Genomic DNA, 25101 nt, shown 5'->3' with positions numbered 1-25101 from the left:
CTGGGATTAAAGGCGTGCGCCACCACGCCCGGCATAGCTAGAGAATTTCTTACATGAGTGCTGGATGGTGTGACTTTTCCCCTGTCTGTGTTAGCATGTCATTATGTGGTAGTGTCATTATACAGCTCTTGTTTAGGCAGCCATGTTGTTGAAACTTCATGGATTAAGTGCCCCTGTCCTGTCTAGAAGACACTGTCTCCCAAGGGGCATCCTGGTCCTTTAGCTCTTACATTTATGCTTCCTCCTCTTCCACAAATTTCCTTGAAACTTGGATTGTAGATATGTCAGTTGGTGTTGGGCACCCATAGTCACTTATTAGCTACATTTAGACCAGTTGTATGCAACTCTGTAGTCATCTCTCTTGCAAAAGGAAAGCTTCTTTGATAAGAGTTGAGAGCCACACTTATTTAGGTAAGTATTTAGAATACAGTTAGAAATTATACTGATCTAGGAAAAGGGCAATAGTACGTTCTCCTCTAGGGTCTATGACCTCTCTAGTCATGGGTAGATGGTTATGTTTACAGTGTCAGGCATCAATTCTCTCCTGTTAGATGGACCTTAAATACAATTAGACAGTAGTTAGTATGCATACATATCCATGTACATGTATCCATGAGCTTGTGTGCATGACATGGGTATTTTAATGTAAGCTTATAAAATAATATGTTTCCTTATGAAATATTCTGTGTGTTATTTATCCCTCTTCCCCTCCCCATTTTCCCCATATTTCTTCATGGTATCTGTGTTCCACAATCCTTCTCTGGAGCGCTCTCTTCCCAGTTCAGACCACAGTCCCTCTCTCCTTTCTTGTCTTTGAGGATTATTTCTAGTTCAATACCCAGATCCAAAGATTTGGGGTCAGGATCCACAAATAAGAACTGACAAGTGTTGTTTTCTTTCTGGGTCTGGGACACTTTAATGTTTTAAAGAAGCAACTGGCTTCTCCTGACATTTACAGACACAGATCTCAAATTAGTGTTGGTAGCACTTGTCAAGACCACAAACCATTTTGAGACTTCCAGTGTTCCACTCTCTCCAAAACAGCTAATCCATGGGTAAACCTAGGCAATCTCAACAATTTCTATGGTGGACAGTGAAGTACTTATAAGAAAAATCATCTCAACTGTCTTAGTTAGGGTTTTACTGCTGTGAAGAGACACCATGACCAAGGCAACTCTTATAAGGACAACGTTTAATTGGAACTGTCTTACAGGTTCAGAGCTTCAGTCCATTATCATCAAAATGGGAGCATGGCAGCATCCAGGCAGGCATGGTCCAGGAGGAGCTAAGAGTTCTACTTTGTCATCTAGAGGCTACTAGAAGACTGGCTCCCATGTACTTAGGATGAGGGACTCATTGTACAATGGCATGCTTCCTCCAACAAGTCCACACCTACTCCAACAAGGCCAAAGCTCATAATAGTGCCACTCCCTGGGCCAAGCATATTCAAACCACCACACCAACAAAGCTTCTGCCAATGTTTCCATGTGGTGCATGATACCTACAAGCAGTGCAACACATGAGAACTGATCAAAAATATCCAACAAAACCTTTCCATGAATGTTTAACCCTTTCAACAGACCAAGCAACAGATATCATGCCTCCTGCCCCCTTTCATATATTCTATGAACATAAGCACAGAACAACCAGAAGCATATCACCCACGATACTACCTACCTTCTCCATTGAACAGTAACTGGTCCAAGGCCAAGAGCATCTCCTAACACCTGTCAGAGGATCTCATTATCATGATGACCTTCAGCATCACATGCAAACCCTGGCCAAACCCCAGATATTCAAATATTTTGCACACTGGTAATAATCACAGGCAGAGATGCTTTGGATTCTTGTGGCCTTGAACAATTCACAAACTTTTAAAAATTTCCTTCCAGTCTGCCTGTAATTTTACCAAGTATACTTAATGGAACCCATGCTATATGGATCTAAACAATACACATTCATGTCAGTTCGGACAGAGTTCCAAGAGAGTTCAGCCAATGATAAAAGGAGAGATGAATAAATATATTCTGCTTTTGTTTCATGGTCTTCTTGCTTTTTAAAGAATGCATATCCTCTGCTTTCTCTTCACTCTTCCTCTTTCATGTCTTCTTCTAAATGGAGCACATGCATTATAGTTAGAATAAGGTTTCTGAATAGTCAATCAGACCTCATTGCCTCCTTGCTTAAATCTCTCCAGTGACATTCCATTGTATGGGACCATCTAGTCCATGTTACCCTCAGTAATATCATGAATGAGTTTTGTAGGATGCTCTAGACATAAACTTCAAGAGACCACAGCCCTTCTTTGTCTCTGTTTCTCATAAGAAGTCATGAGGGGAGTCTATGCCCCTTCACATGTATGGTCTTGGAGAGCCTTGTTGGCACAGGACACCTCTTTCACTCACAATTGGTACAGTCTACTTACTACCTTATTTACAGTGGTCTCAGTTTATAGACTTATTTATGAATTGAGCTCACAAGTGCATTTCAAAATCTCCCTATCTCACTACAGAGCAAATGTCTAACACGTTCACAAAGTCAACATAATAGCTGTTACTTTAATGAATAAATACACATCATTTCCAAAAGAGGATAACAGCTTGGATCCCTGACATAAAATTTCAGTCCACCGACTAACAGTGATGGCCATTTTATACCTTCCTTTTTCTTCTGTGCCCTGTTGCCCCCATAGCAAGCTTGAAACGAGAATTCAGAACTTTCTGAACTAACAAAGCAAAGGCAACCCCAAAAAAGTTTGCCTATGTTTCATTCCCATGTGTATTTATTCCTGTATATGTTAACAAAACTAATCTTAATTCACTTAGGGTTGGTAAAAACTATTTCACCAAATTATCCTCATTTAACAAGAAAATCAAAACCTTCTTTCACTGTCATAGGAAGTCATAGTTTGTCAAGATAATATGAACTTGTTTTCAGAGAGGTTTGAATTCTCCTGCAACCTCAAAAACCACAAAAATGGGAGAAATTTGAGAAGTCAAATATGTTCTTGCGCCTCATATATCAGCCTAAGAATTTTTTTTTGTGTTGTATGTTACCCATCAAATCCTCATCATAGTTCTTGGAACAGACACATGGCCTAGCACGGAGGTTTCGAGGGCAGCTTTCACAGCAACCTTTTTTGGCCTTTTGCATTTCTAGTGTAACCTTTGAAAACAGCTGGGCTAAATTCCATTTTGTCTGAGACCCATACAGCCCTTCTCTGTATGATGTTCGATGTGAAGGAGGACAAAGGAAGCTCGGGGAGAAACACTGAGCATGAAGTGATGTGGGCAGGTGATGGCAGCTTCTTTGACCATAGATTCCCAGACGCATATTTTATCGGTGGTTGTGTTTTAGTCATTGTTGAAAAACTTTTAAACAATTTATAGATCTCTATGATTTTATATATTTTTCAAAGCTAGGAGAAAAGACTCAGTTTTTCTGCATGTGTTTCTACCCATGGAAATAGAGCGTGGACATTCATAAGAAATTTATATTCATGATCATGTTAGACCCATAAAAGAGGTACAGTATAATTCGATTAGTAATCTATCCGACAGCCCTGGATTCTGACTATGTTATTCATTAGCACTATAGCTTAACGAATAAGAGAGCTAGCCTTAAGCCTCAGTACATAACTTAGCTATTTTACCTATACATTACATTGATTTGACCTCTGCTTATTCATCTGGAAAACAAAGCTAAACAATAGACTGTGACATAGCAGAAGGCTCAAATTAGTTCACATAGGTAAAGGGCTTGGCACTGTACTTTGCATATGTAATGTGTGTAAAATACAAGAGAGAGGTGTTCTACTACACTGCTAGAGAAAATACAAGTTGGTATAATTCCTTTAGAAAACTGTACAAAAATACATATTGAATTTCAAAGTTGGTACATCTCAAGACCCAGCAGTTTCACTTCTCTGAATTTACATAGAGTATTCATATAGAGAATATACATAAAGAATATGCACTAGAGAATATAATAATATAGTGCTAAAACACTGTAACCAAAAAAATATTCAGGAAAGTGTGATTTGTAATAACCTGGGAGAAATGAGTTGTTTAACTTTTAAGGGGAAAGTAGAAGTTGCCTAGAATATGCAACTCAGAAACAAATAAGTAAATAAGGCTAATTTCTATAAGAAATAACCTTACATAATCCAAGAGAGTCAGAATCTGTCCTGGTTATTCAGTGGTCCATCTTTCTTTCATCTTCTACCTCTGTTATTGCCCAGACTTTGAAAACTTCATCTCCTGAATCCTTTCAGTGAAATTGCTGAACATAGCAAAAAAAAAAAAAAAAAGGAAAAAACGGATGCTAGAGCCTTCATTAGTATTTAATTGACCAAGCCAGAAAGTGTCACCCATCTCTTTTCTCCACTGTCCACTGAACAGAACTTGGTAACTTGTCCACAACCAATCATAATGTAGTCAATATACAGGCTCAGGGAGAAAGAAAAACAGAAAACCACCAAAGTCTGACATAAATATTCCAATATTGAAAAGATACCCGTGTTGTTAGTAAATAGACCTTTAAAGGGGCTTACTGGGTGACCCAAAGGGTAGACCTCTTACAAAGCGGACTATAATTTCAAATTGCTCAGATTATTTATTGGGAATATTCTTTTTTTTATTGGGTATTTATTTCATTTACATTTCCAATGCTATCCCAAAAGTCCCCCACACGCTCCCCCACCCACTCCCCCACCCACCCACTCCCACTTCTTGGCCCTGTCGTTCCCCTGTACTGAGGCATATTCTTAAAGTCAGCATCTGAAGAGGCAGGATTAGACAAAGGGACAAGAGCTGTGATACAGAGTCAACAGTAACTCAGTCACTGCACAGGGTGCTGCACTGGAGCTAAGAAGGTCCTTTTGAGTTGTGATTCTTTGCAACATCCCAGCAAGGTATGCATAAGATGGTAATGAACTTGAACAGCTTGTGCATGGGATCAAGGGAAACTGGGTCAGCCCTTGGATGTACTTGACTCCAGGAGAGGGCGGCAACTTTGGGTGTCTCGCTGCACAACCGAAAACATCTGTTGGCAACACTTCCAGCTAAGGCAATGAGTTGGTCACTGTGGTTGGATCTGTGTACTGCTGGGCTTCATAAGAAGTCAATTACTACTGTACACAAAAAGAACACAGTCATTTTCTCAGACTAAATTTCCTATGCAAACATAAAAACTGCATCAAAACTCGACATTTTGGTGTAATAAGCAGGGTTTGAGACAGCCGAGTTCCTGTTGGACAAAACACTGCTCTAAATTTTAGAATAAAGATCAAAGAAAATGTCAACCATATCTATATTTTTAAATGTTTTTAAAACAAAACTGTATTTCTTTTTCTCACACACACACACACACACACACACATACATAGTGTGTTGATAAATTGTATCTAAGACATTTGTTGGACATGCATGTATGATCAGAATACTAATCTACAAAGAATATGTCCAGTTCCACTTTACACACATAAAAATAACTTGCATTTTTTTTCAAGGTTTTGGCTAACTTTTCTTTCTTCTTCTTCCTCCTACGGTTTTGGCTACTTCATGGCTTCCTAAATTCTCCATCAAAGGGTGAAGGTGGCTGGCTGAGGGATACTGGGCGTGGGGAGGAGAGGAAGGAAACTAGAGCCAGCAAGTCTCAGTCGTGCAGCAACTCTGCTGAATAAGTTTAGCCGAGGGAAATGTTGAAAACGAGTTACCAGGATTAGCTTCCCTTGTTAGCCATGTGCACTAAAGCCTCCTCCTATTAGGCAGACTCACGGGAATTGGACATAATTGCATTTGCAGTGAGAGTGACTAAAACATGCCTGTCTTCCATGACTATGTGCCTCCTCTAATTAGACTTTTTTTTATTTCAAATAGTAATCTTAACAGGAGATTTTGATTAAAGAGACATTTACTCGAGTATTTTCACCTGCTGCCTCTCTACACATTTTTCTCGATGTCATAGTTAATCTGCACAGACCAAAACACTCTCCTTGAGTTTGAAAGAGAATTTTATCATTTGTTTTTATGTGGTTTACTTGGAAGAACTGGGTGGCCAAGAGGTAGAGCAACGCCTTTAATCCCAGCACTCGGGAGGCAGAGGCAGGCGGATTTCTGAGTTCGAGGCCAGCCTGGTCTACAAAGTGAGTGCCAGGACAGCCAGGGCTACACAGAGAAACCCTGTCTCGAAAAACCAAAAAATAATAATAATAATAATAATAATTTAATATTGAAATAGATATTTGTTAACTAAAATTAAATTAAGTGTCCCTGTAATGCTACTGTTGGCACTCTTAGATATTCTTTGAAATGGTTGGTCCTCTAAGCTTAAACTGAGCAATCTTATCTGACCCAATGATGAATGGTGTGTGTGTGTGTGTGTGTGTGTGTGTGTGTGTGTTTTCAGGCTAAAGTTATGGTGAATTACAGAATGAATGGGATATAGTGAATCCACAGTAAAAAGGAGTTAACCTTGTCTCATTTACTCTCTAACAAGACCCACTCTGTTTTTCCCCTTCTCTAAGAAAATACACACATTGTAAAATAAGAATACTTCAAAAATAACTTGAAGCCATCTGGAGATTCTAAAGGCTGAGAATCCCATGAGTTCATAGTAGTCCTCACTAATTCCACTGACTGTAAGTCAAAAAGGAGAACCAAGTGTATGCCCAAACAGGCTTTTGAGGATTTCTTCCATCCTTCCTTGCAGCCACTCTGGGGGTGGCTATGCCTGTGAAAAACATTAAAAATCTCAGAAAGAGAGTCACCTTTCAGGACTGGGATGTCAGAAGAGTCTTTTCCTTATACAAGAAGGGCTTAAGTGGGAAGAGTTTCTAGATCTGTATGAAATCGAGTAGAGATGGAGGCATTAATAACTGATATAGATGATAGACCCTGACTTTGGGCAAGTAATCTATTAAGAGATTTAATTTTTTTTTAAAAAAAACCAGTCAAGAAGTGAAGTAAAGCTCAATGGAAGACATACCCATCCAATAGGTACTCTCTACCAATAATAGCTTTGTATTATAGAAAGATTGTGTAGTGTGGGGTTGCAATGGATTATGGGTACTGTGCTGTAAAAAAAATGATTTCTTCCTTCACACATTACAACTGCTGCTTAAAAGCATAAGAAGTGGTCTCAGTAGGAAGTTGAAAGTAAATTGGGATTTTTCTGGTGGGTTAGACCAAGATGGTTATGAAATTATTTGTAGAGAACTCTTTACTCTTATGGGTATGTAGGGACAATGTGTAAGTAGGTAACCAGGAGCTATATTTGGTGGTCATTGGGCCATGAGATAAATAAAACTGGACCCAGGGTCAAAGAAATAGGTTCTATTCACCTCTAAAATACAAACTTCAAGAAATCAAGGATTTGTGCATGTGTGTTTGTGTGTGTATTATTTGCTGTTTCAATATTAGCTCTGAAGAAATGCCCAGCACTTAGTGACCCTTGATGAGAATCCTGCCTGGGCATTCTCTACGGCCATGCTAGGTGAAATGTTGCTGGCTCTCGAAGTGCAGATAGAAAGCAACTGCTCCATTTTGCATCATTCATCTCCATTCTTCATTCAGTGTGTATGAGGGCTCTTCCAGCATGACTGAGTATACAAAGACAGTCCCAGGGTGCAAAAGAATACACCATTTGTCCAAACAGACCTATTTCTTTGTAAAGAGTCCCTTGTTGATGTTAATGTTTGCTGAAAAACCAGAATTACTTTTTTGATTCCAATTAGGAGAACATTGAAGAATGTACTTTTCAAATAAGTTTTCTCATGCATCAGTGAACTAAGATATTTCAATTAGAACTCAAATGGAACACACACATATTAATATATCATCAACAAAAAGCATTTGCTTTTTTGAGGAACAGTCATCCCCATTAGTATTTCTCCAGCCTGATTGTGCCTAGTACTTTCCAAGGTGCTAGCTTAGCTCTGAAGTGGCATATCATTTAACTGGAGGCCCTTTTAGCACCATCTATCACCCTTCGTGCTTTCAAAAAACAACTTGTCCTGTTTATGACCATAGACACAAACTCATATTGAAAAAAACTCACCTATGATAAACAATTTAAAAATGCACAGAAAGCATGCAACCGCAATTTGATATCACAGAAAGTCAATCCCGGATGGAACAAAAATGGCAAAATGTGTTCTTTCCAATCACTGATGCTATAAAAATGAAGCTTGAGTCTTACCTCTTACCATACACAACACACACTACAAACAAACCATAAAACCCCAAACTATAAAACTTTATGGACTTGAGCACGAAAGACATCTGAGGACCCATACTAGTAAAAATAGATTTACTGGCTGGTTAAAGTGCATTCATGATAAACACAAGGACAGGAGTTCAGAAGCCAAGAACCCATGTATCTGGAGAGATGGCTCAGAGGTGAAGACCAGTGACCAGAGGGCCTGGGTTCAGTTCTCAGCACCCACATGGTGACTCCCAAGAACCCATGTAAATGTTAGGTACATGTAGCAGCCACCTATAATTCCAGCCTCAGACAGCTGAGAAGGGAATCCCCAGACAAAGCTGGTGAGGGAAACTAGCCATATGAGGCAGGCTTGGAGTTTCATTGAGAGACCCTAAAGTTCAATATCATTAGCTACGAAAGAACACAACTTAAAACTGCCTGAATTGTTTCCATTTTTTCCTTCATATATTTGATGCTGTTACATAGGCAATCTACTGATTGTTTTGTGCTAACTTTGTATCCTAATATTTTGCTGAGTGTGTTTATCAGCTGAAGGAGTTTCCTGATGAAGTCTTCAGGGTTTTATATTTATAATTAAAATAATTTTTAATTATTTATTTACTTATTAATTTATATAGAGGATATAGATCCACATCCTCTGCAAATAAGAATATTTTGATTTCTTTTTAACATATATCTCTCTGTCTCCTTCAGTTCTCATCTTTCTGTAGTTATGACAGCAAACTCTGTATGGAACAGAAGGGAAACGATTGGATATCCTTTTCTTGTTTCTGATTTTAATGGCAGTGCTTTGAGGTTTTACTCCAGTTTAGCATGATGTTGATGGTGGGATCTTTGTATATTGCCTTTATTATGTCGAGATATATCCTCTAGATCTCCATTATATCCAGGACTTTTATCAAGAAGAGGTTGTGAACTGTGTCAAAGGCTTTTTCTGCATCTAATGAGGTGATCATGTGGTTTCTGCCCATCAGTCTCTGTGTGATGAATCACATTTGCTGATTTAAGCATGTTGAATCAGTCCTATGTCTCTGGGAGGAAGCCAGCTTGTTCATGTACATGACTTTTTTCTTTGTCTTTTGTCTCTTTCCTTCCTTCCTTCCTTCCTTCCTTCCTTCCTTCCTTCCTTCCTTCCCTTCCCTTTCCTTCCTTCCTTCCTTCCTTCCTTCCTTCCTTCCTTCCTTCCTTCCTTCCTTCCTTCCTTTCTTTTGCTCTTTCTTTTGCTCTTTCTTTCTTTCTTTCTTTCTTTCTTTCTTTCTTTCTTTCTTTCTTTCTTTCTTTCTTGCTGATAGGGGCTCTTTATCTGGTTTTGGTATCAGGGCAATGCTAGTTTTATAAAAATAGTATTTAAGCATTCCTATTTTACAGAAAATGTTGAGAAGTATTAGTGTTAATGTTTTGAAGGTCCAGGAGAATTCTGTACTGAATCTATTTGGTCTTAGGCTCATTTTAGTAGTGGGAGTTTTAAACACTGCCATTATATCATTGCTTGCAGTGGTTTGTTCAAATTATTAACTTTGTATTGACTTAATTTTGATAAGTACATTTGTGTGAAAATTTCTCTACTTCTTTTAGATATTCCAGTTTAGTTGAGTATGGATTTTCAAAGCATGTCCTTCTGATTCTCTTAACTTCCACAGTCTCCCTTCTCATTTCTGATTTTATTTATTTCAATCTTCTTTCTCCCTTTTCAAATTTTGGATAGAAGTCTGCCAATATTCTTAATCTTTTCAAAAAACATTTTTTTTCTTGATTTTTTTTGTATTGTTTTCCCACTTCTACTTCATTAATTTCAGTCCTGGTTTTAATTATTTCTCTTCAAATTATATATATATATATATATATATATATATATATATATATATTCTGATTTTGTCTTTTCCAGAGCTTCCAGGTTAGCTCTGTTGCACTTGTCAGTCAGTAGTGTCCCTTAGACTTACAAACATTGCAGCCTATTACCAGTTTTTTGGTTACCTTTCTGACTGTAAGACCCTAGTGCTGAAGACACCACATACCTGAGTCACAGACCAGAGAGAAATCAAGTTGGCTTCAGCCTGGAAGCCTTCTCCTTACTCGCTTGCTTTTACAGTGCTGGAAGTTGATAGACAAGCCCCCAGAGGACAAAAGTCCTCATCAGTCTTATCTCACTGTGAATCCTGTGAGCTACAAAGAAAGGCTGGCCTGGCATGCCCAATGGTTCAGTGATGATGTAAGTGTCATGAGAGCAACCAAACACTTTCTAATTGCATTTAAGGCCCCTCCTAAAGAGAGATCTCATGCCTGACTCCATTAATGGGGCCAAGAATTCAAGGCTAGGTAGATCATATTCTCTAGGGAAGGGCCTAAGGGCCTACTACTATTACTCTGCTAAATGGACATAGAATTAAAATGACTCCTAATGTCTAGTCATTATACTGACAGATTAGCACTAATCGAAGGAGCTTCTTTGGCAGGAAATAGTTATTAACAGAGATCCACAACTAGTTAGCATGAAGAGAATAAGAGATTTCAGAGTAGTCAGCACTAAGCATGAACTTCTAAATTAGACCTACTTCTCCGTTCATCATAGAAGAGGAGACAGAAAAATTATGAGTCAGAGGCACTATATGACTAGAGTTATACAGTGTTTTCTGAACACAACAGGGCAATGTATTGTGAACTGACAGTAGCTACGAGTGTATGCATAAGATCTACACAAGGGCAAGCCACACAAAATCCTGGCATTGGTGTGAGGAGGTGGCAAAAAATCCCACCCGTATCTGAGGAGATATGGGCAAATGATGGCTGCTAGGTGACAATTTTCTTCAGGGATGGGCCCCCAAGAAACTCCTCATTTTCCAGCAGATGCCCCTACACAGATGCATATATTACCAGTGGTAAGTAGACTCTGTGGGGTTTTTTTTCTTGTTTTGAGAAAACACATGAAATTGAAAGAGAATAACGGTGATGGAAATAATGAAGGAATTGGAGGGAAGAAATGTGTGTGTGTGGAGGGGACTTGATGAAAACATTATATGCATGTGTGAAATTCTCAATCCATAAAAAGACAAACACACAAGCACACACACACACACACACACACACACACACACACACACAATGGAAACTGAAGTTAGACACCTAGGAGGAGAAAGGGGGCCAGTAAGGAGATGTGCAAAGTATGATATCAATGTATTAAAACATTCATAATGGAATCCATTGTTTTGAACGCTATCTTAAAAAATAATAAAAACCTCATTGAGCTATGCCTTAAGATAAATACATTGTGTCCTATGTAAATTTAGGTTCTAATGAAATTGGTTTTATACATATGTATATTTATATACATCTAGGGGAAAGTTTTAATTGCTTTCTGACTGTATAGCTTTGCTATTATATCTCTTTAGTTAGTTAGTTAAGTTTGAGGCAGGATCTCACTATGTCACCTTGACTGGCCCAGAACTCTCTATAGCCAGAACAGCTTCAAATTCACAGAGCTCCATCTGCCTCTGCCTCCTGTGTACTGGGATTAAAGGCCTGTACCACCATGCTGGTATCCTACCTCTCTTTAAAGTTTCTTTTGTTGATATTCTACTGCCTCCTTTTCAAGTCCTTGTAAGCTTAAAGTTTATATACTATATGACAAACACAGATCAAGATGACAACCTCTAAATGTACCAGGGGTAAACCTCTAACTGTACAAGAGGTAAACTACATACATTTCATGAGTCAATGCTACAGCTGAGAAAAGTATTTGCCATCCCAGGGAAGACCTCAGAGATCTGCAGTCTTCCAGTTCATATTAATACCACAATGTATACATTAACCACTTGTCACATACACAGACCTTTAACACTTCTCCTATTCTGAACCCAAGCCTGCTCCTGCATGTAGATATCACTGAAGAGAGGCAGGAAGATGTTTGGAGTGAAACTCAGTAAATCTCTCTGATTTTGATTCTATGAAAGCAGTTTGTATTGAAGACTAAGACTGCTTAAATCTTGACTTACGATTCAGAAGCCAAAGGTCTGTTAATTTAGCAATAGTCTCCAGGAAGGGTTTAAGTCTTTGTAGAATGTAAAACGGATGCCGACACATTAAACAGCCTGAAACCAAACACTCATCGTAAACCACCAATACTAAGGAATAGGAGAATTGTGCCAGATGCCGTTTACATTATCACTGGAGACAAAGTTAGTAACCTTTAGCAAGGAGACTCTGAATCAATAGCTGCCTGAGAGTTTGCTGCTGCACAGACTTAAGTGGAAATTGACCAGGAAGTCATGTATGAGAGGTATAGACAGAATATTTAAATCAAACTGAGGGGAAAAAATTAAGATTCATTATAAAACTTCCCCAAAGTAGAATTAGAGTAATAACTTCTTCGATTTTCTTAGAAAAGTTAACCAATATTTATGAAAGTAGCACCAATTTAAAGAATTGTGCATTGACAAACACAAGGGCAGGGCATTTGGACATTTAAACTATGGCTTTGAAAGAGCAGAAAGAAAGTACATCTTAGAAATTCAATGCCGCCTCTTGCATTCATCAACGCTCCATCTATTTCTCCACTCAGATGTTACAGGGTTATTGTTGTCGTACTTATCACATGTATAGCCTCCTCAATTGGACCATGGTATATCGATGTACAAAGTTAATCAACAGACTAGATAAGTAATAGGACCTCAGGGAGGAAGCCCATTAGAGCTCCACTTCAGTACAATGAGCCATTAACACCCTTGGGAGTATACAGCGGATAAAAGAAACAAGGCAAGCTCATTGCTCAGTGAATTCAATACGACCTAAGGGGAATCTTAGGGTAAATTTATGTTTTAAATGTGTAAGAAGCTTAATCATTAGGAGAATGCCTTTTCTATTCCAAAGAGAATCATCTCAGCCCATTTCTTCAGGCAATACTGTTCAGTTTGCTAAAAAAAAAAAAAAAAAAAAAGGCTCCTGATAATTCAAGTGATATCTTTTCTTCTCTATAAGTTCTGTGTTTAGAACTCCATTCATAGCTTTCTCTAGATCTGTACTGGCGCCCCTGTCTCAGCTTAAGAGTCCATCTTTGCTTTTAGGACTTCTTAATTATTTAGATTGTTCATGTCTTATACTTGTTTCACATGCTGAAAATAAGCAACAGGGTCACCAAACACAGAAGACACTATTAAAGTAAGAATGCAATCAAGTTTAAAGCAACTTGGTGCACAGTTCTGAAGAGAATACTATGTCTACCCACACCAATATTTCATCCTACTGCTTCAACATATGTATTTAAAACCTGTTGGTAAAGAAATACTGAGTTTTTGCAACCATTTTCTGTTTATTCCCCTTCCCTAGCCTTGCAAATATATCAACCTGAAGTCAGAGAATACAGCTTGTAAATTTTCAAGCTAGTTGACTATTTATTTTAGACTCAAGGTCCAACACCCACTGAACCTTCCTGTAGGAATAATCCAACGACATCACCATGAAGAATTTCTCACTTTTTATTGTCTTGTTCAGAAGCCACAAATAAAAACCACTATTTTCAACAAAATCCAACACATGTATGACTTTTATAAAGATAACACCATGTTCAATAGTGACTTTTGTGACTCAACAAGACTTGAGTGTTATGGTGCATCTCTCCCAGTGATAATAAGAACCACAACTACAGCCAACTCTTTATGGCTCTTTCTCTGTTCAAATCACACTCAACTCACTGAATAATACTGTTCGTTGTCTTCACTCAGCATGGAAAAACTGAGGCAGGAAAAATGATGAACTTTGGACTTTAAAAAACAAACAACAGCAACAAAATCTCACAGCTTCCATACACTTTGGAGTGAGCCAAAGGAGGAGGAGGAGGAGGAGGAGGAGGAGGAGGAGGAGGAAAAGAAGAGACCAAAGTCCCTAAAGCATGACTTTGTGGATATCTTTCAGCTATAAAGACCCATTAGATTGAAAGCAAAGACTACATCAACAAACAGCTGTATAGAAAGAAAAAAAAATCAGTATTTTTCAATGTCCAACCACAGGACTGAAAGAAATCTTTCTGATGGTTAGTCTACAGGAGTCTGTGGCACAGGAGAAAAGATGGTTCCTAAAGAGGATGGTGCACCATAAGAGAGATGACAGAGTTTTAGAATCACTTCATGGTGTCATCTCACACTGCTGAAAGGTGTTCTTCACCAAAGAGCAACTTGAAACAGACTCAGCCTTCTGAATGGTGAGCAAACCTAAGGTGATGGATTTTTCTAGTGACGTGCACTTTCTTTATCAGCTACTAAGCCTGGCACTGTAGATGTGGCATGGCATGGGATTAGGGTTAGGACCAAGTCGTTCTCACAGGCCTGGAACCTGAGTCTCCCATTGGGTCCCACATCACATGGTCCCAAAAGGTGAAGCTAAGATTCACACCCCTGGCTTGTCAGACTACAAAGTTCTTGGTATTTTTTTCACTGTTCAAGTACCACCACAGAAGTCCCCAACACAAACAAGGGCAGAGACAATTGTCCAAGATGAGTTTCCATTCTCACTCTTCTGATATAGACATTCGGCCTTAGGAAACTACTCTTTAATAGTTTACCTTCTCTCTTCACCTTCATCTTTTAACATTTTAGCTATTCCAAGCAAACTGGAATCTAGGAACAGCAGCTTAACTCAGTTTTCCCAGCAAACTATGTGTGTGTATTGGGGCAGGGGTGGTAAAAAACTTGACCTTGTTTTTGGGACCAGAGCTGCTTACACCCCTGAAGGGAAATACTATTTAAAAAAAAAAATTCAGCTCAGGTTCTACCGCCTAATTGTTTTCTTATCGCCGAATATTGCATATTTACACAGGTGCTCCTCTGCTTTAATTGTTTGGAAGCAGCCAGTCCCTAGAAACAAAGTGAAGTGACTCACGCCTGCCCGAGATGCAGTCCAGCTGGGGTCTGACAGGTAAAGAATTACCACTAATGAAAGCCCAAATGAAGTCAGGTTCTTCAAAGTCAGCCGGGGGAGACGGGAACAAGGGTTATTAATGAACTGTTAGGAATAACGGGAGAAATGAGAGCTGTGCACTTGAGTCTTACATGAAAACAAGAAAGTCAGGAGTCAACAGGACTCAGTGTAGCTCAGCTGCCATATGTATCACAGCACAAAGCCCCTGCCTGGGGTCCCTTACGCTCCCTGCAGGCTGATTAGCTGGGACATCTGAGGGTCTCCCTGGATCTATACATCTCAGCTGGGCTGTGAGTTATATCCTCTCTGGTTCTCTGAGGCTACAATTGCTAGATTTCAATTTCCAGTATTCAGACAGACATGAAGAGATAGCACTATTTACATTGACTCTTTATTAGTAAAACATGGTTGGAATTATAAAGGGTGCATACGTTTACACATGGAAAGGGAATTATATGCCCAGAATACTTCTGAAGCAAGCACACTTAGCTGGGAATCTATCCGTCCCATAGGAGCCAGTAGATTTTACTAGAAATTCCCATGGGGTTATTATGAATGATAACTTCCCGCAGGCTTGTGACCCACCATGATGGACTAAAGAGCTCAAGACACATCTGTTTAAGAGTCAGCCTGTGCCAGCGACAGAACTCCTTGTGGCCTCTCTCTCTCTCTCTTTCTTTTTTTTTTTTTTGTAGGTCATTTTTCAATTTCCTGGTAATGAACAAAACAGGTCTGATAATTTTCAATAATATACTCAGGACATGGGGTGAAAGGCTATAATTTTCAAGCTCTTGACACAGATATCTCGTTCAGCCAGCAAAGAAAGCAATGCCTGCAGATACCTTCTGTGCTTCGGGACCAGTCAGGGGAGGTGTATCAGCCACAACAAGGCCATATTTTGACTGGATTTCATCAGTTTGACTCACATAGTCTCTCTCTCTCTCTCTCTCTCTCTCCTTTGCTTCTTTTAAAAACATTTGGCTCCAGGAAGAAAAAAAAAAGAAAGAAAGAAAGAAAGAAAGAATTATTTCATTGTAATTCAAAGTATTTTCTTATTGTCTCCCATAAAATATGAATTAGAGGGTTTACCTTATAGTTTGACTTCTGGCTAAACTAAGTGAACAGCCCAAGGGATCAGGGAAAATATTAAATGACTGGCTGGATCCTTACCCCTTTGTTCTCTTCATTAGACTAAAAGGATGTGGCAACCCTTTCTTCTGTCCTGAGCAGAAGTGCCATGGGGGTCTGGGAGAAACATCCACTCTTTATGGCTGGTGTGATTCCCTAACTATCAATCCAGAAGAAACCTGTCCACGTGAGAAAGAGGCGGCCCTGGCTGGCTGAGGTCTTTTAAGATCAGTCCATGTGCTGACTCAGGGAAATGTGGGCAACACACTGAAAACATTTGCAGGCCTGGAAAAGAGCTGGTTTAATAATTCAAGATGCTTTTAAGTTACACAAAATGGATAAAAACAAATAAAACTCCATTTCTCCTAGTGATATTACACAGTAAGAGACTTGAAATGGAAGAAACAGAGAGCCCAGTCTCATGCACCGCCAGCATAGGGAAGCTCTTTAACATCGGACAAAGAACAAACTCCAGCAGAGGGATAGAAACATAGTTTCCATGACTTCAAAATATTTAGGTGAGAAGTGAAATTGCCACGAACCCATATTTCTTTTTTATCTCCGTGCCTGTACTTCCAAGGAGAGGTTCAGGTGTTTCTGAGATACACCCCATGCTTTCTTGATCCTGACTGACGCCTTGCCTTGATAATTCTTCCCTGAGAAGCTCACCCTATGCATCCTGGGAGGCTTGGCAGCACAGCTGGTCTCTACTAACTGGATACCAGTTAGGCCTCCTACGGTGAGAAAATGTCCCCTCACACTGTTTAAATGCAGTGTTGTCAACAGTTAAGGTCCCAGTTTACTTTGATTTTTCTAATTCCAAATACACCCTCTGAGCTACATGTGAGCATTATCTTGTTTCTTCCTACTTTGTGTATATATAATGGGTATGTGGAGGCTGGAGGTTTAGCTCAGTGGGAGGGCCCTTGCTCAAGTTGATATTCTCAGCTCTACAGGAAAGAAGGAGGGAGAAAGAAGGAAAGAGGGAGATGGGGAGACTGGGAGACAGAAAGAAGCTTTTGAACACATTGATACCTGAAGACATGTCATGGCCTGCTAAATGGCTGAGGTTGCAAAGTACACTTTGTGTGTCTTCACAAACACCAGTGCCCCTGAGTTTGGTGTGGACAGTGCTAGTTTTACAAGCTCCAAAACTACAGAAATCAAAGCTCCGATTGGAGGAGTTACAAAATTACCCTTTTCCATTTTCCTCTCAGTTAAAAGACATTTCTTGGAAGGCAGCTTGAAGTTGTTGGCCACATGCAGCTGCTTTCAAGTGCTTCTAACTGTTGCTTATTCCAGCTATAAGGGTGTTGAGCTAGGCCCAAAGACCCAGCCAGACCCACCATAAAGCAGTGTGCCCTAACCCTGACTAACTCACTGTTTCACTCAGAGTGGAAGAGAATCTGAGGAAGAGACACAGAGTTCACTGCTTGTCGGGCCTAGATATTTTTGGAAATTAACTTACTTGAACTTTTGATTCCTTACTTCAAAGGATAACCAAAGCCATCTTGCAAGGTGGTTCTAAGGAAAAGATAGCACGCACGATGCCCATGACCTAGAACTTGCTGGGTAATACACTCTCTATGCATTCCTTATCTAGTGGGTATTATCATTTAGTAGTGTTAAATATATCACAGGATGAGAGTGAAATTCACAAGCCAAGATATTCATTGAAGATCAGGGGCAGCTTGTGATGATCAGCATCAACACGGGCGAGCAGCAGGGCAGAAGATTAGCTGGGGTCAGTCCTAAAGGTTTTGTCTCTGAGTTGAAGGTGTCAGTGTGGACTCCGAGCCAGCGCTCTGCTGAAGGATTGTTGATGACAGTAGGTATGTAAGGAGAACATTCCCTTACCACCAGGAACACTGCAACACTCTCATGGCACACAGGTAGGATGGAGCTCTCCATGCCATAGTTTTATTTTAAGCAGTGAACTCTGTGTCTCTTCCTCAGATTCTCTTCCACTCTGAGTGAAACTGTGAGTTAGTCAGGGTTAGGGCACACTGCTTTATGGTGGGTCTGACTGGGTCTCTTGGGCCTAGACAGCAGCACAGATTTTTTTTTTCAACAGGAAACTTTTACTTTTCCAGTTAATAAATCCCTTTATGCCCCACCACACTCTATCTGAGATGCATCATTGCTTCTTCTTTTCTGGGGCCACCATTAAGTAAAGGTTACTTGAACCCAAGTACTGCAGCTGTCAATCAGATAACCCAGATGGTGGCTGGGTGGACAAAGCTGATGGCTGAGCAAGATGCTTAGCATTTCATTAGCAAGTCAGGGTGGTGGACTAACTCTTACAAGTTATCTATGGAATTTTCCACTTGACATCCATGAACACCAGTGGACCATAACTGGAATCATAGAAAGTAAATTCATGGATATAGGAAAACTGCTACTGGTTTAGTTTATATCCTTTAGCATTAAACACAGACCTTGTCCTCTAGACCACAAAGCATAACTGGGGACACATGTATAAAAATAATTTCAGTGGACCTGAAAAGAGTTATATTCAGTAGAAGATGAGAACCTAGAGATGTTAATAATCCATGTTTGGGAGATCGGAGAAAAATCCAGGGAAGGGAGGGTGGAACCTCGTGTCTAAGCTTGAAAGGGAAGAGATTCCCTGGGGAAAGTGATGAGGAGACAATGCCTGTCCTGGCTTGTCAGAGGCAGGAATCCCATTTATTTGGTGTCCCACACACAGCTAAGGCTATCTGGAAAGTGGGGTGCAAAGCTGGTAGAGGAGAGGGGAGGAACAGAGGGAGGGAGAGGAGAATCTATTATAAATGGGGGTCTCTTTGAACCCTACTCTAAAGACTAGGAAATCCCAAACTGAATACTTTTTCCCTCTAAAACACAGGCATGGGAAAAAAAAAAAACAACAAAAAAACAAAAACAAATCCAAACCCTGTTATCTGTCCAGACAAAGGGATTGTCAACTACAGTGTAGTAGGATGAATACCGACATCTGAGAGACATGAAGACAGGAAACTATGGTCCTGTCTGTGCGCTGCCCACCACTGTGCTGCTTCCTTGTGCCTTGCTGACCCATCTGTCAAGAGATGAGGCTCGACTGGCTCTAGGATCTTCCAAGTCTCTTTCTATTTCTCAGAGTCTCAGTCTCTCACAGATCATCCTCCGGAGGCTAAAAGCTGAAAGAGAACTGAAATATGGGTCTTGTAGGTCAAAGGTGTAGACAAGTGTGGTTCTCAGACAAAACACAAAGAAGCCAGCTTAGAGAAGAGCAAAAGCTTCTGTTTACAAGAGAGCCTTGGGCATGACCTCTCCTTCGGGAGCTGGCCGGAGTACAGCTAAACAGAGGCGCTCTGAGCACTCAATCAAACCATCCCAACACAGAAGCCAAATTAGAATAGATTATCTTGTGGAATCAAAGTGGACAGAACGTCACCCTGTACTGCTGTGTGCCAGAAATTTGTATTCCTTGGCTCCTTGGATGGTCACATCAGTTGTTTGGACCAGGTGCATGTACAATTTTAGCATCAGAGGACATAACACCTTTACAACATATGTAGAGCAAGGAGTATACATCGCCAATAATGTGAGACTCTGGGCACCTTCTCTAGCTTCCTGTCCTCTGGTCATTGATCTTCGTACTGAACAGGTTTTCCCTCCACACCGGTGAAACTTCTCCAGCATTGTGTCATTTGAATGGGGGAAAAAAAAAAGTCTTAGCAATACATTGCTGTACCATACAACTAAAAATACCCTACATTTTGATAATGTGCCCAAGAGAAACAATTTCCTGTCTCCCTTTTACCTTTCAGATATCACATGAAGCATGGAAAACTTTGCAGGAAATAACCCTTTAAAATTTGAGGAAGTGGCTCCTTAAAACCTTGCCAGTAAAACCATGACTGACGCTTGACTGCTAAGGATGCTCAAACAATGTAGTCAATGTAAGCTGGTGCACAGAACTTTGAAGCATCATCTGCCATCCATTTCATCTCCAGTGCAGTGCATTTCCTTTGGTCAAAGGGTTTCCAGTGGAAACATATTCAGCAATGTCCACTAAGAAAAACTTGCGCTGCCAGCGTAGTTCCCATGGAGAAAGCTTGAGTCTCAATGTAACAATACAGACTACCTGGGGGGAAATAAATTTTCCTAAACTGTTATTCCTACACTCTACCTAGCTGTGTGTATTTGGCAAGCCGAGATATTTTCAGAGCCTTTGTGTCTTCGTTAGGAAGGGGAAAGATGAGTGGGACTTAGAATGTATACCATATGAATGAGAGAACCTGTGCTACTGGACCAGGACGTGAGTTTATCAAGAGGACGAATTCCACAGGGAGAGATCACAGTTATTAAGGGACACTCGGGTGAATGGGTTTCCTTCAGTTCATTCACAACCACTATCATTCAGAGAGCTATTAAAAAGTGAAATTCTGAACTAGCTTTTCCATGGATCTCTTCAATACTCAGCCCCAAATCAGCTCTCTCTTTTTTTTAACAACCTCCCCTGCAATGTAATTTAGTAATAACAATTGTTTTAATGCAGAAAGTTTCAAGATTATTTCTGCTAATAATTCTACGAAGCAATGCTTTGATAATCATGTATGTAGAGGATAACAAATAAGCTACGTTCTTATTCTTTCCACTGTGGGCATAAATAATTGTGAAGTTTGGGCATGACATCCTCCATTCATTAATCAGTATTGATGTCATGTTTCATGCTGGGAACACAAAGCCAGCCTGGGCTTAGTTGCTGCTCACAGTATAACAGGGAAGCCAGGCAAATCATAAGACTGACAAGGAGATGTATGGGCCAAGGAAAGGCGAGTACAGAGTGCTAGAGGACCATGGGAAGATGCCTTGGCTATGTATGACCTACAGAGCTGGGAAAAGCAACAGTCACAGACCTGAGTGGCAAACTGCAGGAAAAAAACACAAAAGAAGGTTTTGGACAAAGAGAGCACATGGCCCAGGCTTCAAGGCAAGAGAACATAGTGAATTCCATGAAGGCCAAACTTTCGGTATGGTTAGAACTTGACCTTTCCAATATCGTTAACCCTGTGATGCTTCGTTAGTAAAGGATTTGCTTCAGTTAGGGTTAACTACTGCAAGTACCACCTAAGACACTGTCATCTTACAAACCCCTAAGGATTTGTAGCATCCCAACTTAACTAAAAAAGGGTTAGACAAATCTGGAGCTAAATTACCAAAACATATTTCTGAGATGCAATCCACTTCTACAAAGGGAAAAGCAATTGGAGCCATGGAACATGTCAATGACGATGCTAACCAGCAGAGTGACTCAGGACAGACACTTCCTAAACCACAGGCACTAGTCATTTCAGAGCTGGACTTTGTAAACTACCTGGAAACACTGACCTAATTGCCCTTTTTAAAATATAGATGTATGGATGCTCCAGACTTATATATTTATAACTCTTTCTACTTTATTTGGTGATTATGGGCCAGACAGAAAAGGCACTTGCTTAAATTTGTACTTAACCTTTATAATCGCCATGGATAGGAATTTGCATTATATAAAATTCTGCTTCCATTTTCTACAAAAGAAAAGAAAAAAAAAAAAGGTTCTTGACCTCCAATACATTTTGACATTTTGATGTCAAAGAAGTTAAAGTTTTATTTTCTGTTAAGTTTTATTTTCTGTCCAAGTCTGACAAGAAGATACATGAAAATTATCTGAAGTTCTTTCCAAATGTATTTGGCCATTAATCCCTTTTTTGTTGTGTTCAGACAAAACTCTCATTCAAACACTATCTAATAATAAAGGAAAAACTATTAATTTCATTTTATAGCCAAGAAGAGTGGAGCTCTTTTTTTTTTCTAAAGATACTTGATATCTTGATACTTGATACTTTGATATCGCCCAACTTACAAACAGGAAGGATAGTTGTTTGAAACTGGATATGTCTAACTTCCAAATTGTTACCGGCCTGGCAGAAATGAATACATTCTAGAAGACACTTTGTGTCTCTCAAATTGTTGAAACAATGGACCAAAGAAATGGGGATTTCCCCAGGAAACTCATGCTGGGGAAAGGTGCCAGTCAGAGGGGGAGCTCAGTTCTAAGGACTTGTTAGGCCACCTTCACTAAAATCCAGATAATGATGGGGCAATGGTGGGCGGGGTCACACTTTCACTGGGACTGCTAAGATGTGCATATCCTTGGCCCTTTGATTCAAACTTTGATCTCTCCTCAGGAGACCAAAGACAAACTTGTGAAGTTTCTCCAAATCTCTTTATACCACTTCTCCATAGGGCCACACTGACTAAATCTCCTTTTCCTGCTTTCAACTTTTAGTTTGGCTCTTTTAATTGGCTTATTGAGGACAGGTGGCCAGAACTGGCTTGATGCATAGGTTTCTACCCCCACGTTCAATAACACCACCAGAGAATGATTGTTTTCAATATCCTTCAATACTTTTAGGAAATATTCAGGTTTCAACTGTACAGGATAGGACCAGAGATTGCTCACCAGATAAAGGCGCTGGCTAAGTAGGGCCAGTGACTTTAGGCTCAGTCCCTTGACCCCATATAGAGACAAGAGAACCGACCCCACATATGCCATGTGGCATGCGCACACCCTTTCTTCAAAGACATCATGGACACAGAGAGTTATAAATAAATATGAATAAATACTCATATAAATGAACAAAAGCTGTGGGCTGCTAGGTTAAAAAGCCTCCTCACTTAAAATCCCAAGAAAAGCGTGAATGATTGTAACATGACTACAAGTCTTAAAACACCAGCAGTCACCCTACTGCCTGAAAAAGGAAAAAGCCACTGTGGCACCTCAGCTCCCTGCTACCTGTGGCATCCAATTCACGTCCTAAGCCTGAGACACAGCTTGGGGTCTTCTTGTGACTTCTTATGTCCTGGATCAGTTCTTTTATGGCTCAGAGCTTAAGTTCTTGCTGTTGTGTCCCAAGTTTTCCCGTCTCTTCTATTTTAGTAGTTACTAACGCCTGGATGTGCCTTCAAAAAAGGTAACAGCAGCCTGCCACTATGGAGAAGACGAAAGTAAATAACCCATTGAGCCCAAATCTAATCATCCCTCCACAAAACTCAGAGAATATGAAAGCACTCCCCATTCTGTTCCTTGGGCATTATGGGAACAGGTGAGACTTTGATTGCTTCAGCAGCCCATATGTTTGAAGGTCAAACAGCACCTGGGTAGTCCTTTGAAATAAAGTAATTGAGCCGATTTCAAGGCAGTCTTGCTGAAAGACTTTCTGGATCCCCCTGGTAAGGTAAGCCCCGGTTTGGAAAGCTCTGGATCCCCCCAACTTCACCTTCACGAAACAGTGATGAATATTTGATGATATTTTTTAAAAAATTATAACATGTAGCAAACTAAGAAAAAAGGATTGCTTTGAAACTGCTATGAAAAGGATCTTTGGCTCCAGGTGTTCACAGTGGTAAAGAAATCAGGCAGAGAAAAAAAAATTAAAAAAAAAATCATTTTCAGCTCCTATGCATGCATAGGAGTCAGTCGGGGAGGTGATAGGCTAGCAATGTGAGACTAGTTCCTAGCTGACCTTACACTTTTGTTCTCTTGTGAGCTGGTTTGCATGAAAAACTCTGCTTATAGGAAAACCCAGAATCACCCAGCTCACTCAGAGGTTAATTTTGTTTAAATTGAGAGACAAACCTCAACAGTTTGGTTTCTATCGCACACCACCACATACCCTAGTTGGTTGGCTTGGTATGAGCTGAACCCTGCTGGCTTTTAATCTGACTGCCAGTGTGGGCTTTGGGATGGTAAAATACTATTGCTTCTACTTTGAGCTTTCTGTTTCTCAGACATAGCATTCATACTTCTCTGTGTTATTTGCCAGCATACAAGTGCTGCCCCAAGGGACCTGTAAGTATCTTGTTCTCCACTTGATTGTCAACACCAAGAGGACCCATGCTTGAATGCTCCAGGGTTTGTATGCTCAGAGCGTAGCACAGTATGACCATGTGCCCCTAATTACTGAATAAATGAGTGAGTGGCAGCAGTAAAGAATGACAAGACTGAAACTAATTCTCCGAAGTAGGTGCATTAGAAATTTTTAATGGGTAAATTACATAAATATTTCCGCCTTATACTTTTAAAATGCATACTCTTGTTGCATTGGTTCCAACTCAACCTTTCTGATTATGTGAATCTATGCAAAGTAGAATAATTAGGGATAATAACCATGGAATCTTAATAAAGATGAAAATCAGGGATCATGTTTATAAAGGACACATGTGCCTGGCTCTATGCTAAGCTTAGCCCATAAATCACCTGAAATAATAATCATCTCAACTAGTCTAATACTGGGAACTGACTACAAGGACTCAGATATTAGTTTCCCCTCATAGTATCTGCATACTGGTGGGTTCATTCATCCAACATATATATGTCTATGTGCTACCTAGCAGCAGATGCTGAAGAAATGACAAGACATCATAGAAGTATCTAATCTGATATGGTTTGGATATATAATCAATTTAAGTGGAGGAGTCATTGATTTGGGCTCATGGTTTCAGAGGGTTTAGTCCCTTGTGGGCTTTATAATAGAAGCTAACTGCACAGATCTGTTCATGTCACAGCAGCCAGGAAGCAGAGGAAAGATACGCAGGTAGTACACAGGAAGGTATACCCCCATGTACAGTCCCTTAAGTTGCCTACTTTCTCCAATTAGAACTAAGCTATATTTCACCACCTCCTAATAACACCATCATATTATGAATTCATCAGACAGCCCACACATCAAGTCAAAGACCTAATAGAAACACACACATACATACACCTACACTCATGTACACTTTGCTAATCTCCTATGTGACTCTCAATCCACTCATAATAAGAATAATAAA

At 39.9% G+C, this 25101-nt stretch overlaps 1 long non-coding RNA gene across 6 annotated transcripts in view; it reads left to right on the top strand.

The window, feature by feature from the left end:
• Nucleotides 1–20674, top strand: part of LOC115031311 (uncharacterized) — a 395022-nt gene extending 374348 nt beyond the window's left edge. For all 6 annotated transcript variants that reach the window (XR_015047588.1, XR_003836931.2, XR_015047587.1 and 3 more), the window contains 3 exons: nucleotides 14254–14416; nucleotides 15031–15129; nucleotides 20052–20674. This is a non-coding gene — a long non-coding RNA (uncharacterized LOC115031311). The remainder of the gene's footprint in view (nucleotides 1–14253; nucleotides 14417–15030; nucleotides 15130–20051) is intronic.
• The last annotated feature ends 4427 nt before the right edge of the window (nucleotides 20675–25101 follow it).

This window comes from Mus caroli, unplaced genomic scaffold (genome assembly GCF_978045245.1).
Source record: "Mus caroli unplaced genomic scaffold, Mus_caroli_1 scaffold_7, whole genome shotgun sequence".
Classification (NCBI taxonomy): Eukaryota; Metazoa; Chordata; class Mammalia; order Rodentia; family Muridae; genus Mus; species Mus caroli.
Note: the sequence above shows the minus strand (reverse complement) of the source record. Positions and strands in the feature narration are given on the sequence as shown.